At 45.7% G+C, this 13,877-nt stretch overlaps 7 non-coding genes across 7 annotated transcripts; all 7 read left to right on the top strand.

Annotated features, from left to right (window-relative positions):
* Positions 1-202: 202 nt before the first annotated feature.
* Positions 203-274, top strand: TRNAW-CCA (transfer RNA tryptophan (anticodon CCA)). The gene has a single exon. It is a non-coding gene; the product is annotated as a tRNA-Trp (tRNA).
* A 2,473-nt stretch (positions 275-2,747) lies between these two features.
* Positions 2,748-2,819, top strand: TRNAW-CCA (transfer RNA tryptophan (anticodon CCA)). Its single transcript has one exon. It is a non-coding gene; the product is annotated as a tRNA-Trp (tRNA).
* A 1,836-nt stretch (positions 2,820-4,655) lies between these two features.
* TRNAW-CCA (transfer RNA tryptophan (anticodon CCA)) lies at positions 4,656-4,727 on the top strand. The gene has a single exon. It is a non-coding gene; the product is annotated as a tRNA-Trp (tRNA).
* Positions 4,728-7,615: 2,888 nt separating this feature from the next.
* Positions 7,616-7,687, top strand: TRNAW-CCA (transfer RNA tryptophan (anticodon CCA)). Its single transcript has one exon. It is a non-coding gene; the product is annotated as a tRNA-Trp (tRNA).
* A 354-nt stretch (positions 7,688-8,041) lies between these two features.
* TRNAW-CCA (transfer RNA tryptophan (anticodon CCA)) lies at positions 8,042-8,113 on the top strand. The gene has a single exon. It is a non-coding gene; the product is annotated as a tRNA-Trp (tRNA).
* A 2,257-nt stretch (positions 8,114-10,370) lies between these two features.
* Positions 10,371-10,442, top strand: TRNAW-CCA (transfer RNA tryptophan (anticodon CCA)). The gene has a single exon. It is a non-coding gene; the product is annotated as a tRNA-Trp (tRNA).
* A 2,049-nt stretch (positions 10,443-12,491) lies between these two features.
* On the top strand, positions 12,492-12,563 carry TRNAW-CCA (transfer RNA tryptophan (anticodon CCA)). Its single transcript has one exon. It is a non-coding gene; the product is annotated as a tRNA-Trp (tRNA).
* Positions 12,564-13,877: the final 1,314 nt, after the last annotated feature.

Below are 13,877 nucleotides of genomic sequence, written 5' to 3'. Positions count from 1 at the left end.
GACATGTTAGCATGTCTGACTACAGATCAGAAGGTTGCGAGCTTGAATCACGTCTGGATCAAATTTCCTTTTTTCTTATTTTCATCATTCTGTCTATCTACTTATTTGTCTGTCTACAATGACTTGTCTCTTTACCTGTGCTTCATCGACAGAAGGCCGAAAAAACACGCTACCACGTGTGTGCGAATGGCTACCCTAAGCGGACTCGATGGCGCAACGGTAGCGCGTCTGACTCCAGATCAGAAGGTTGCGTGTTCGAATCACGTCGGGGTCAAATTCTCTTTTTTATTGTTTTCAACTATCTGTCTACTTATTTGTCTGTCTACAATGACTTCTCTCTTAACCTATGCTTCATCGACAGAAGGCCGAGCAATACATGCTACGGCGTGTGTGCGCACGGCTACACTAAGTCAACTCGGTGGCGACCCGGTAGGACGTCTGACTCCAGATCGGAAGGTTGCGTGTTCGAATCACGTCGATGTGAAGTTCTCTCGTTTGTTATTTTCATCTATCTGTCTATCTTTTATTTTTCTGTCTGCAATGACTTGTCTCTTTACTATGCTTCATCGATAGAAGGCCGAGTAAAACATGCTACCACGTGTGTGCGAACGGCTGCCCTGAGCAGACTCGGAGGTGCAACAGTAGCGCGTCTGACTCCAGATCAGTAGGTTAAATGTTCGAATCACGTCCGGGTCAAATTCTCTTTTTAATATTTTCATCTATCTGTCTATCTACTTATTTGTCTGTCTAAAATGACTTGTCCCTTTACCTGTGCTTCATCGACATAAGGCCGTGCAAAACACGCTACCACGTGTGTGCGAACGGCTACCCTAAACGGACTCGGTGGCGCAACTTTAGCACGTCTGATTCCAGATCAGAAGGTTGCCTGTTCTAATCACGTCCGCGTCAAACTCTCTTTTTAGTACTTTCATCTATCTGTCTATCTACTTATTTCTCTGTCTGCAATGACTTGTCCCTTTACCTGTGCTTCATCGACAGAAGGCCGAGCAAAACATGCTACCGCGTGTGTGCGAACGGTTACTCTAAGCGGACTCAGTGGCGCAACTTTAGCACATCTGACTCCAGATAAGAAGGTTGCGTGTTCGAATCAAGTCCGGGTCAAATTCTTTTTTTTATTATTTTCATCTGTCTATTCACTTATTTGTCTGTCTACAATGACTTGTCTCTTTACCAGTGCTTCACCGACAGTAGGCCGAGCAAAACATTCTACCGCGTGTGTGCGAACGGCTACACTAAGTGTACTGGGTGGCGATACGGTAGCACGTCTGACTCCAGATCACAAGGTTGCGTGTTCGAATCACGTCCGGGTCAAATCCTCTTTTTTATTATTTTCATCTATCTGTTGATCTACTTATCTTTATGTCTACAATGACTTGTCTCTTTACCTGTCCTTCATCGACAGAAGGCCGAGCAAAACAAGCTACCGCGTGTGTGCGAACGGCTAGGCTAAGTGGATTCGGTGGCGACACGGTAGCGCGTCTTACCCAGATGAGAGGGTTGCGTGTTCGAATCACGTCCGTGTTAAGTTCTCGTTTTTGTTATTTTCATCTGTCTATCTACCTCTTTGTCTGTCTACAACGACTTGTTTCTTTACCTGTGCTTCATCGATAGAAGGCCGAGCAAAACATGCTACCACGTGTGTGCGAACGGCTACCCTAAGTGGACTCGGTGGCGAACTGTTAGCGCGTCCGACTCGAAATCAGAAGGATGCGCGTTCGAATCACGTCCGGGTCAAATTCTCTTTCTTATTATTTTCATCTGTCTATCTACGTATTTGTCTGTCTACAATGACTTGTCTCTTTACCTGTGCTGCATCGACAGAAGGCCGAGCAAAACATGCTACCGCGTGTGTGCGAACGGCTACACAAAGTGGACACGGTGGTGACACAGTAGCACGTCTGACTCCAGATCAGAAGGTTGCGGGTTCGAATCACATTCAGGTCAAGTTCTCTTTTCTACTGTTTTCATCTATCTGTCTATCTACTTATTTGTCTGTCTACAATGACTCTTCTCTTTAGGTGTGCTTCATCGACAGAAGGCCGAGCAAATCATGCTACCACGTGTGTGCGAACGGCTACCCTAAACGGACGCGGTGGCGACACGGTAGCACGTCTGACTCCAGATCAGAAGGTTGCGAGTTTGAATCACGTCCGGGTCAAATTCGCTTATTTATTATTTTCATCTATCTGTGTATCTACTTATTTGTCTGTCTACAAAGACTTGTCTCTTTACCTGTGCTTCATCGACAGAAGGCCGAGCAAATCATGCTACCGCGTGTGTGCGAACGGCTACCCTAAGCGGATTTGATGGCGACACGGTAACACGTCTGACTCCAGATCAGAAGGTTGCGTGTTCGAATCACGTCCAGGTAAAAGTCTCTTTTTATTATTTTCATCTACCTGTCTATCTACTTATTTGTATGTCTACAATGACTCTTCTCTTTAGCTGTGCTTCCTCGACAGAAGGCCAAGCAAAACATGCTACAACGTGTGTGCGAACGGCCACACTAAACGGACTCGGTAGCGACATGTTAGCATGTCTTACTACAGATCAAAAGGTTGCGAGTTTGAATCACGTCTGGATCAAATTTTCTTCTTTCTTATTTTCATCAGTCTGTCTATCTACTTATTTGTCTGTCTACAATGACTTGTCTCTTAACCTGTGCTTCATCGACAATAGGCCGAAAAAACATGCTACCACGTGTGTGCGAACGGCTACCCTAAGCGTACTCGGTGGCGCAACGGTTGCGCGTCTGACTCCAGATCAGAAGGTTGCGTGTTCGAATCACGTCGGGGTCAATATCTCTTTTTTATTGTTTTCAACTATCTGTCTACTTATTTGTCTGTCTACAATGACTTGTCCCTTTACCTGTGCTTCATCGACATAAGGCCGTGCAAAACATGCTACCACGTGTGGGCGAACGGCTACCCTAAGCGGACTCGGTGGCGCAAACAACTTGAGCACGTCTGAGTCCAGATCAGAAGGTTGCGTGTTCTAATCACGTCCGCGTCAAATTCTCTTTTTTGTATTTTCATCTATCTGTCTATCTACGTATTTTTCTATCTGCAATGACTTGTCCCTTTACCTGTGCTTCATCGACAGAAGGCCGAGCAAAACATGCTACAGCGTGTGTGCGAACAATTACTCCAAGCGGACTCAGTGGCGCAACTTTAGCACGTCTGACTCCAGATCAGAAGGTTGCGTGTTCGAATCAAGTCCGGGTCAAATCCTCTGTTTTTATTATTTTCATATATCTGTCAATCTACTTATCTGTATGTCTACAATGACTTGTCTCTTTACCTGTGCTTCATCGACAGAAGGCCGAGCAAAACATGCTACCACGTGTGTGCGAATGGTTACCTAACGGACTCGGTGGCGACACGGTAGCACGTCTGACTCCAGATCAGAAGGTTGCGTGTACGAATCACATCCGGGTCAAATTCTCTTTTTTATTATTTTCATCTATTTATCTTTTTATTTGTCTGCCTACAATTACTTGTCTCGTTACGTGTGCTTCATCGACAGAAGGCCGAGCAAAACAAGCTACCGCGTGTGTGCGAACGGCTAGGCTAAGTGGATTCGGTGGCGACACGGTAGCGCGTCTTACCCAGATCAGAGGGTTGCGTGTTCGAATCACGTCCGTGTTAAGTTCTCGTTTTTGTTATTTTCATCTGTCTATCTACCTCTTTGTCTGTCTACAACGACTTGTTTCTTTGCCTGTGCTTCATCGATAGAAGGCCGAGCAAAACATGCTACCACGTGTGTGCGAACGGCTACCCTAAGTGGACTCGGTGGCGAACTGTTAGCGCGTCCGACTCGAGATCAGAAGGTTGTGTGTTCGAATCGCGTCTGGGTCAAATTCTCTTTCTTATTATTTTCATCTGTCTACTAATTATTTGTCTGTCTATAATGACTTGTCTTTTTACCTGTGCTGCATCGACAGAAGGCCAAGCAAATAATGCTACCACGTGTGTGCGAACGGCTACCCTAAACGGACGCGGTGGCGACACGGTAGCACGTCTGACTCCAGATCAGAAGGTTGCGAGTTTGAATCACGTCCGGGTCAAATTCGCCTATTTATTATTTTCATCTATCTGTGTATCTACTTATTTGTCTGTCTACAAAGACTTGCCTCTTTACCTGTGCTTCATCGACAGAAGGCCGAGCAAATCATGCTACCGCGTTTGTGTGAACGGCTACCCTAAGCGGATTCGATGGCGACACGGTAGCACATCTGACTCCAGATCAGAAGGTTGCGTGTTCGAATCACGTCCGGGTAAAAGTCTCTTTTTATTATTTTCATCTATCTGTCTATCTACTTATTTGTTTGTCTGCAATGACTCTTCTCTTTAGCTGTGCTTCCTCGACAGAAGGCCAAGCAAACCATGCTACCACGTGTGTGCGAACGGCTACCCTAAACGGACGCGGTGGCGACACGGTAGCACGTCTGACTCCAGATCAGAAGGTTGCGAGTTTGAATCACGTCCGGGTCAAATTCGCTTATTTATTATTTTCATCTATCTGTATATCTACTTATTTGTCTGTCTACAATGACTTGTATCTTTACCTGTGCTTCATCGACAGAAGGCCGAAAAAACATGCTACCACGTGTGTGCGAACGGCTACCCTAAGCGGACTCGGTGGCGCAACGGTAGCGCGTCTGACTCCAGATCAGAAGGTTGCGTGTTCGAATCACGTCGGGGTCAAATTCTCTTTTTTATTGTTTTCAACTATCTGTCTACTTATTTGTCTGTCTACAATAACTTCTCTCTTTACCTATGCTACATCGACAGAAGGCCGAGCAATACATGCTACTGCGTGTGTGCAAACGGCTGCACTAAGTCAACTCGGTGGCGACCCGGTAGGACGCCTTACTCCTGATCAGAAGGTTGCGTGTTCGAATCACGTCGATGTCAAGTTCTCTTTTTTGTTATTTTCTTCTATCTGTCTATCTACTTATTTGTCTGTCTACAATGACTTGTCTCTTTACCTGTGCTTCATTGACAGAAGGCCGAGCAAAACATGCTACCACGTGTGTGCGAACGGCTGCCCTGAGCGTTCTCGGAGGTGCAACGGTAGCGCGTCTGACTCCAGATCAGTAGGTTAAATGTTCGAATCACGTTCGGGTCAAATTCTCTTTTTATTATTTTCATCTATCTGTCTATCTACTTATTTGTCTGTCTAAAATGACTCGTCCCTTTACCTGTGCTTCATCGACATAAGGCCGTGCAAAACATGCTATCACGTGTGGGCGAACGGCTACCCTAAGCGGACTCGGTGGCGCGAGCAACTTTAGCACGTCTGACTCCAGATCAGAAGGTTGCGTGTTCTAATCACGTCCGCGTCAAATTCTCTTTTTAGTAGTTTCATCTATTTGTCTATCTACGTATTTGTCTATCTGCAATGACTTGTCCCTTTATCTGTGCTTCATTGACAGAAGGCCGAGCAAAACATGCTACAGCGTGTGTGCGAACAATTACTCTAAGCGGACTCAGGGGCGCAATTTTAGCACGTCTGACTTTAGATCAGAAGGTTGCGTGTTCGAATCAAGTCCTGGTCAAATTCTTTTTTTTAATATTTTCATCTGTCTATCCACTTATTTGTCTGTCTACAATGACTTGTCTCTTTACCTGTGCTTCATCGATAGAAGGCTGAGCAAAACATGCTACCACGTGTGTGCGAACGGCTACCATAAGTAGACTCGGTGGCGAACTGTTAGCGCGTCTGACTCCAGATCAGAAGGTTGCGTGTTCGTATCGCGTCCGGGTCAAATTCTCTTTCCTATTATTTTCATCTGTCTATCTACTTATTTGTATGTCTACAATGACTTGTCTTTTTACCTGTGCTTCATCGACAGAAGGCTGAGCAAAACATGCTACCACGAGTGTGCGAATGGTTACCTAACGGACTCGGTGGCGACACGGTAGCACGTCTGACTCCAGATCAGAAGAATGCGTGTTCGAATCACGTCCGGGTCAAATTCTCTTTTTTAATATTTTCATCTGTTTAACTTTTTATTTGTCAGTCTACGATGACTTGTCTCTTTACCTGTGCTTCATCGCCAGAAGGCCGAGCGAAACATGCTACCGCGTGTGTACGAACGGCTTCACTAAGTGGACTAGGTGGCAACACGGTAGCACGTCTATCTCCATATCAGAAGGTTGCGTGTTCGAATCACGTCCGGGTCAAATTCTCTTTTTTCTTATTTTCATCTATTTGTCTATCTACTTATTTGTCTGTGTACAATGACTTGTCTCGTTACCTGTGCTTCATCGACAGAAGGCCGAGCAAAACAAGCTACGGCGTGTGTGCAAACGGCTACGCTAGGTGGATTCGGTGGCGACACGGTAGCGCGTCTTACTACGGATCAGAGGGTTGCCTGTTCGAATCACGTCCGTGTTAAGTTCTCGTTTTTGTTATTTTCATCTGTCTATCTACCTCTTTGTCTGTCTACAACGACTTGTTCCTTTACCTGTGCTTCATCTATAGAAGGCCGAGCAAAACATGCTACCACGTGTGTGCGAACGGCTACTCTAAGTGGACTCGGTGGCGAACTGTTGGTGCGTCCTACTCCAGATCAGAAGGTTGCGTGTTCGTATCGCGTCGGGGTCAAATTCTCTTTCTTATTATTTTCATCTGTCTATCTACTTATTTGTGTGTCTACAATGACTTGTCTCTTTACCTGTGCTGCATCGACAGAAGGCTGAGCAAAACATGCTACCGCGTGTGTGCGAACGGCTACACAAAGTGGACTCGGTGGCGACATGGTAGCACGTCCGACTCCAGATCAGAGGGTTGCGTGTTCAAATCACGTCCGTGTTAGGTTTTCTTTTTTATTATTTTCATCTATCTGTCTATCTACTTATTTGTCTGTCTACAACGACTTGTCTCTTTACCTGTGCTTCATCGATAGAAGGCCAAGCAAAACATGCTACCACGTGTGTGCGAACGGCTACCCTAAATGGACTCGGTGGCAAACTGTTAGCGCGTCCGACTCCAGATCAGAAGGTTGCGTGTTCGAATCGCGTCCGGGTCAAATTCTCTTTCTTATATTTTCATCTGTCTATCTACTTATTTGTCTGTCTACAATGACTTGTCTCTTTACCAGTGCTGCATCGACAGAAGGCCGAGCAAAACATGCTACCGCATGTGTGCGTACGGCTACACTAAGTGGACTCGGTGGCAACCCGGTAGCATGTCTGACTCCAGATCGGAAGGTTGCGTGTTCGAATCACGTCCGGGTCAAGCTCTCTTTTTATTATTTTCATCTGTCTATCTACTTATTTGTCTGTCTACAATGACTGTTCTCTTTAGCTGTGCTTCCTCGACAGAAGGCCGAGCAAAACATGCTACCACGTGTGTGCGAACGGCCACCCTAAACGGACTCGGTGGCGACATGTTAGCATGTCTGACTACAGATCAGAAAGTTGCGAGCTTTAATCACGTCTGGATCAAATTTCCTTTTTCTTATTCTCATCATTCTGTCTATCTACTTATTTGTCTGTCTACAATGACTTGTCTCTTTACCTGTGCTTCATCGACAGAAGGCCGAAAAAACATGCTACCACGTTTGTGCGAACAGCTACTCTAAGCGGACTCAGTGGCGCAACGGTAGCGCGTCTGACTCCAGATCAGAAGGTTGCGTGTTCGAATCACGTCCGGGTAAAAGTCTCTTTTTATTATTTTCATCTATCTGTCTGTCTATTTATTTGTCTGTCTACAAGTACTCTTCTCTTTAGCTGTGCTTCCTCGACAGAAGGCCGAGATAGGCATGCTACCACGTGTGTGCGAACGGCCACCCTAAACGGACTCGGTGGCGACATGTTAGCATGTCTGACTCCAGATCAGAAGGTTGCGAGTATGAATCACGTCTGGATCAAATTTCCTTTTTTCTTATTTTCATCAATCTGTCTATCTACTTATTTTTCTGTCTACAATGACTTGTCTCTTTACCTGTGCTTTATCGACAGAAGGCCGAGAAAACATGCTACCACGTGTGTGCGAACGGCTACCCTAAGCGAACTCGGTGGCGCAACGGTAGCGCGTCTGACTCCAGATCAGAAGGTTGCGTGTTCGAATCACGTCGGGGTCAAATTCTCTTTTTTATTGTTTTCAACTATCTGTCTACTTATTTGTCTGTCTACAATGAGTTCTCTCTTAACCTATGCTTCATCGACAGAAGGCCGAGCAATACATGCTACTGCGTGTGTGCGCACGACTACACTAAGTCAACTCGGTGGCGACCCGGTAGGACGTCTGACTCCAGATCAGAAGGTTGCGTGTTCGAATCACGTCGATGTGAAGTTCTCTCTTTTGTTATTTTCATCTATCTGTCTATCTACTTATTTGTCTGTCTTAAATGACTTGTCCTTTACCTGTGCTTCATCGACATAAGGCCGTGCAAAACATGCTACCACGTGTGTGCGAACGGCTACCCTAAGTGGACTCGGTGGCGCAACTTTAGCATGTTTGATTCTAGATCAGAAGGTTGCGTGTTCTAATCACGTCCGCGTCAAACTCTCTTTTTAGTATTTTCATCTATCTGTCTATCTACTTATTTCTCTGTCTGCAATGACTTGTCCCATTACCTGTGCTTCATCGACAGAAGGCCGAGCAAAACATGCTACCGCGTGTGCGCGAACGGTTGCTCTAAGCGGACTCAGTGGCGCAACTTTAACACGTCTTACTCCAGATCAGAAGGTTGCGTGTTCGAATGAAGTCCGGGTCAAATTTTTTTTTATTATTTTCATCTGTCTATTCACTTATTTTTCTGTCTACAATGACTTGTCTGTTTACCTTTACTGCATCGACAGTAGGCCGAGCAAAACATGCTACCGCGTGTGTGCGAACGGCTACACAAAGTGGACTCGGTGGCGACACGGTAGCACGTCCGACTCCAGATCAGAGGGTTGCGTGTTCAAATCACGTCCGTGTTAGGTTCTCTTTTTATTATTTTCATCTATCAATCTATCTACTTATTTGTCTGTCTACAACGACTTGTCTCTTTACCTGTGCTTCATTGATAGAAGGCCAAGCAAAACATGCTACCACGTGTGTGCGAATGGCTACCCTAAATGGACTCGGTGGCGAACTGTTAGCGCGTCCGACTCCAGATCAGAAGGTTGCGTGTTCGAATCGCGTCCGGGTCAAATTCTCTTTCTTATTACTTTCATCTGTCTATCTACTTATTTGTCTGTCTACAATGACTTGTCTCTTTACCTGTGCTGCATCGACAGAAGGCCGAGCAAAACATGCTACCGCATGTGTGCGTACGGCTACACTAAGTGGACTCAGTGGCAACCCGGTAGCACGTCTGACTCCAGATCGGAAGGTTGCTTGTTCGAATCACGTCCAGGTCAAGCTCTCTTTTTATTATTTTCATCTGTCTATCTACTTATTTGTCTCTCTACATTGACATGTCTCTTTACCTGTGCTTCATCGACAGAAGGCCGAGCAAATCATGCTACCGCGTGTGTGCGAACGACTACCCTAAGCGGATTCGATGGCGACACGGTAGCACGTCTGACTCCAGATCAGAAGGTTGCGTGTTCGAATCACGTCCGGGTAAAAGTCTCTCTTTATTATTTTCATCTATCTGTCTATCTACTCATTTGTCTGTCTACAATGACTCTTCTCTTTAGCTGTGCTTCCTCGACAGAAGGCCGAGCAAAACATGCTACCACGTGTGTGCGAACGGCCACCCTAAACGGACTCGGTGGCGACATGTTAGCATGTCTGACTACAGATCAGAAAGTTGCGAGCTTGAATCACGTCTGGATCAAATTTCCTTTTTTCTTATTTTCATCATTCTGTCTATCTACTTATTTGTCTGTCTACAATGACATGTCTCTTTACCTCTGCTTCATCGACAGAAGGCCGAGAAAATCATGCTACCGCGTGTGTGCGAACGGCTACCCTAAGCGGATTCGATGGCGACACGGTAGCACGTCTGACTCCAGATCAGAAGGTTGCGTGTTCGAATCACGTCCGGGTAAAAGATTCTTTTTATTATTTTCATCTATCTGTCTATCTATTTATTTGTCTGTCTACAAGTACTCTTCTCTTTAGCTGTGCTTCCTCGAGAGAAGGCCGAGCAAAGCATGCTACCACGTGTGTGCGAACGGCCACCCTAAACAGACTCGGTGGCGACATGTTAGCATGTCTGACTCCAGATCAGAAGGTTGCGAGTATGAATCACGTCTGGATCAAATTTCCTTTTTTCTTATTTTCATCAATCTGTCTATCTACTTATTTTTCTGGCTACAATGACTTGTCTCTTTACCTGTGCTTCATCGACAGAAGGCCGAGAAAACATGCTACCACGTGTGTGCGAACGGCTACCCTAAGCGGACTCGGTGGCGCAACGGTAGCGCGTCTGACTCCAGATCAGAAGGTTGCGTGTTCGAATCACGTCGGGGTCAAATTCCCTTTTTTATTGTTTTCAACTATCTGTCTACTTATTTGTCTGTCTACAATGACTTCTCTCTTAACCTATGCTTCATCGACAGAAGGCCGAGCAATACATGCTACTGCGTGTGTGCGCACGGCTACACTAAGTGAACTCGGTGGCGACCCGGTAGGACGTCTGACTCCAGATCAGAAGGTTGCATGTTCGAATCACGTCGATGTGAAGTTCTCTCTTTTTTTATTTTCATCTATCTGTCTATCTACTTATTTGTCTGTCTAAAATTACTTGTCCCTTTACCTGTGCTTCATCGACAGAAGGCCGAGCAAAACATGCTACCGCGTGTGTGCGAACGGTTACTCTAAGCGGACTCAGTGGCGCAACTTTAGCACATCTGACTCCAGATAAGAAGGTTGCGTGTTCGAATCAAGTCCGGGTCAAATTCTTTTTTTTATTATTTTCATCTGTCTATTCACTTATTTGTCTGTCTACAATGACTTGTCTCTTTACCAGTGCTTCACCGACAGTAGGCCGAGCAAAACATTCTACCGCGTGTGTGCGAACGGCTACACTAAGTGTACTGGGTGGCGATACGGTAGCACGTCTGACTCCAGATCACAAGGTTGCGTGTTCGAATCACGTCCGGGTCAAATCCTCTTTTTTATTATTTTCATCTATCTGTTGATCTACTTATCTTTATGTCTACAATGACTTGTCTCTTTACCTGTCCTTCATCGACAGAAGGCCGAGCAAAACAAGCTACCGCGTGTGTGCGAACGGCTAGGCTAAGTGGATTCGGTGGCGACACGGTAGCGCGTCTTACCCAGATGAGAGGGTTGCGTGTTCGAATCACGTCCGTGTTAAGTTCTCGTTTTTGTTATTTTCATCTGTCTATCTACCTCTTTGTCTGTCTACAACGACTTGTTTCTTTACCTGTGCTTCATCGATAGAAGGCCGAGCAAAACATGCTACCACGTGTGTGCGAACGGCTACCCTAAGTGGACTCGGTGGCGAACTGTTAGCGCGTCCGACTCGAAATCAGAAGGATGCGCGTTCGAATCACGTCCGGGTCAAATTCTCTTTCTTATTATTTTCATCTGTCTATCTACGTATTTGTCTGTCTACAATGACTTGTCTCTTTACCTGTGCTGCATCGACAGAAGGCCGAGCAAAACATGCTACCGCGTGTGTGCGAACGGCTACACAAAGTGGACACGGTGGTGACACAGTAGCACGTCTGACTCCAGATCAGAAGGTTGCGGGTTCGAATCACATTCAGGTCAAGTTCTCTTTTCTACTGTTTTCATCTATCTGTCTATCTACTTATTTGTCTGTCTACAATGACTCTTCTCTTTAGGTGTGCTTCATCGACAGAAGGCCGAGCAAATCATGCTACCACGTGTGTGCGAACGGCTACCCTAAACGGACGCGGTGGCGACACGGTAGCACGTCTGACTCCAGATCAGAAGGTTGCGAGTTTGAATCACGTCCGGGTCAAATTCGCTTATTTATTATTTTCATCTATCTGTGTATCTACTTATTTGTCTGTCTACAAAGACTTGTCTCTTTACCTGTGCTTCATCGACAGAAGGCCGAGCAAATCATGCTACCGCGTGTGTGCGAACGGCTACCCTAAGCGGATTTGATGGCGACACGGTAACACGTCTGACTCCAGATCAGAAGGTTGCGTGTTCGAATCACGTCCAGGTAAAAGTCTCTTTTTATTATTTTCATCTACCTGTCTATCTACTTATTTGTATGTCTACAATGACTCTTCTCTTTAGCTGTGCTTCCTCGACAGAAGGCCAAGCAAAACATGCTACAACGTGTGTGCGAACGGCCACACTAAACGGACTCGGTAGCGACATGTTAGCATGTCTTACTACAGATCAAAAGGTTGCGAGTTTGAATCACGTCTGGATCAAATTTTCTTCTTTCTTATTTTCATCAGTCTGTCTATCTACTTATTTGTCTGTCTACAATGACTTGTCTCTTAACCTGTGCTTCATCGACAATAGGCCGAAAAAACATGCTACCACGTGTGTGCGAACGGCTACCCTAAGCGTACTCGGTGGCGCAACGGTTGCGCGTCTGACTCCAGATCAGAAGGTTGCGTGTTCGAATCACGTCGGGGTCAATATCTCTTTTTTATTGTTTTCAACTATCTGTCTACTTATTTGTCTGTCTACAATGACTTGTCCCTTTACCTGTGCTTCATCGACATAAGGCCGTGCAAAACATGCTACCACGTGTGGGCGAACGGCTACCCTAAGCGGACTCGGTGGCGCAAACAACTTGAGCACGTCTGAGTCCAGATCAGAAGGTTGCGTGTTCTAATCACGTCCGCGTCAAATTCTCTTTTTTGTATTTTCATCTATCTGTCTATCTACGTATTTTTCTATCTGCAATGACTTGTCCCTTTACCTGTGCTTCATCGACAGAAGGCCGAGCAAAACATGCTACAGCGTGTGTGCGAACAATTACTCCAAGCGGACTCAGTGGCGCAACTTTAGCACGTCTGACTCCAGATCAGAAGGTTGCGTGTTCGAATCAAGTCCGGGTCAAATCCTCTGTTTTTATTATTTTCATATATCTGTCAATCTACTTATCTGTATGTCTACAATGACTTGTCTCTTTACCTGTGCTTCATCGACAGAAGGCCGAGCAAAACATGCTACCACGTGTGTGCGAATGGTTACCTAACGGACTCGGTGGCGACACGGTAGCACGTCTGACTCCAGATCAGAAGGTTGCGTGTACGAATCACATCCGGGTCAAATTCTCTTTTTTATTATTTTCATCTATTTATCTTTTTATTTGTCTGCCTACAATTACTTGTCTCGTTACGTGTGCTTCATCGACAGAAGGCCGAGCAAAACAAGCTACCGCGTGTGTGCGAACGGCTAGGCTAAGTGGATTCGGTGGCGACACGGTAGCGCGTCTTACCCAGATCAGAGGGTTGCGTGTTCGAATCACGTCCGTGTTAAGTTCTCGTTTTTGTTATTTTCATCTGTCTATCTACCTCTTTGTCTGTCTACAACGACTTGTTTCTTTGCCTGTGCTTCATCGATAGAAGGCCGAGCAAAACATGCTACCACGTGTGTGCGAACGGCTACCCTAAGTGGACTCGGTGGCGAACTGTTAGCGCGTCCGACTCGAGATCAGAAGGTTGTGTGTTCGAATCGCGTCTGGGTCAAATTCTCTTTCTTATTATTTTCATCTGTCTACTAATTATTTGTCTGTCTATAATGACTTGTCTTTTTACCTGTGCTGCATCGACAGAAGGCCAAGCAAATAATGCTACCACGTGTGTGCGAACGGCTACCCTAAACGGACGCGGTGGCGACACGGTAGCACGTCTGACTCCAGATCAGAAGGTTGCGAGTTTGAATCACGTCCGGGTCAAATTCGCCTATTTATTATTTTCATCTATCTGTGTATCTACTTATTT

The sequence above is a fragment of the Rhipicephalus microplus genome, chromosome 5 (assembly GCF_043290135.1).
Source record: "Rhipicephalus microplus isolate Deutch F79 chromosome 5, USDA_Rmic, whole genome shotgun sequence".
NCBI lineage: Eukaryota > Metazoa > Arthropoda > Arachnida > Ixodida > Ixodidae > Rhipicephalus > Rhipicephalus microplus.
This window is presented reverse-complemented; position numbering and strand designations above follow the sequence as displayed.